Here is a 1,684-nt window from a genome sequence, read left to right on the forward strand (position 1 = left end):
TACTTTGTGTGCTTGAGATTTTTTAGGACTGTTTCCTAGAAAAGTCTGAACTTTAGAGACAGTATGAGAGGTCTTTGAAGTTTATGTCAAATTAGTCATAGCTGATAAATTTGCAGCCTTAGACTTTAGTTTCTTCGCTACATTGGCCTGTGCAAAGGTATATTCAAAGGAATGTCTGGGGGTCATGATCCCAAGGTTATATTAGAGGAAAGAGATTCAAGTTGATAAGGCCAAACTATTAACAGGTGATAAAAGTAGGGAGTATGGCTCAGTGATAGGGCACTTGACTAGCAAACATGAAGCTTTAAATGCCCATCATATCAGCACTGCAAAAAAAAAACGGGGGGGGGGGGGGGGGAAATGGACCAAGAGGTTTTAATAGTGATAAAGTAAAAAAATTTATCCCAATTACAAAGTTGATTCTGCTTGCCTTTGAGTCCTATAATAGAACATCTCTGATAAAAACAGAAACTAGGCCTGAGCCTTTTCCTACTGCTTTCCCCTATCTTGAATCCTTGCTGTAGGTAGGAGAATAACAAGACCATCCAAGAGCAAGTTGGGCTGGCCCAGTAGAGCAAAGCTTCTAGACCAGGTTAGAAGAGGATTTCTTTTCCTTCCCCAGAGTTCAAGCTGCTTGGAGCCTCTCCTGTTTGGTAGTTTAGGATGCCTCCTAGTTGAGGAATCAAGATGGTGCATGGTTTACTTTCTCCAGATTTGAGATAAACTGCCATTACTGGTCAGTTTAACATTTTTTTTTTGTCACTTCTCTTTCAGCATACTGCCACCCATTTTCTCATTTGATCCATAAAATCCCCTGATGAAACTAGTCACTCTGAGAAGAAGGCCGGCATGCCTGTGCAAGTAGTTTTCCTTCTAATTCATCTTTAGGTGATGTTCTTGAAGCCAAATTGTTGGAAGGCAGCACAATAATGCCAGCCGGATGTGTGGGCTGCAGTGCTCACCTGTCTTGGCCTGCAGCTCTTGCCATCTTTTGTTCCCTGGCTCTAATTCCCATACCATGCACTCCTAGACAGGCCAAGTAGATTCAGGGCTGAATGCCAAGGTGGAATTAAAGCCTCATGCCAGCTTCTCCCTTGTTGCCAAGTTGAATGCATGCCATCTGAGACTTCTAGCTTCCAAGCCCCATCCTGATGGGACTGTGCCTAAAGAGACCTAGGAACTGACTCCAGCCAAAGGGTGTGGAACTGATACTAGAGCCAGTGAAATAGGGCCAGTTATGTGCTCATTTTGTAGGTGTTTTGGTGCCTTAAGTTGCTGAGGATGTGACTGAACAGAGGGTATAGGTGCAAACAGTTTCAGGTTGAGCCATCTTCAACAAAACTTCCCTGAACTTGCATGGCAGGTTCAGTTAAGAGGCCAGAATAAAGCCATTTTTCTGGCTCTGCCATTAGCTAGACTTCTGACTTCAAACAAGTCCCTTCCTGTCCAGATTCCCTCTCACTATAAGGCAGGTCCTAAATCTGAAGTGCTTTTCCAGCTGTGAAACTTATCAGGCTAGCATGGTGGGGAGCAGGAGTTTCACATCTCATAGGAATAGACATCCTGACTCTCCAGGAGATTGGCAAATTATCCCATGTCCCTAAGATTCAATTTTTCTACCTGTAGTAATGCTGCCTTGGTAAGCATTAAATAGACAAAGACATATGAAGTCCATGGTACAGTG

The sequence above is a fragment of the Marmota flaviventris genome, chromosome 5 (assembly GCF_047511675.1).
Source record: "Marmota flaviventris isolate mMarFla1 chromosome 5, mMarFla1.hap1, whole genome shotgun sequence".
NCBI classification, from domain to species: Eukaryota; Metazoa; Chordata; class Mammalia; order Rodentia; family Sciuridae; genus Marmota; species Marmota flaviventris.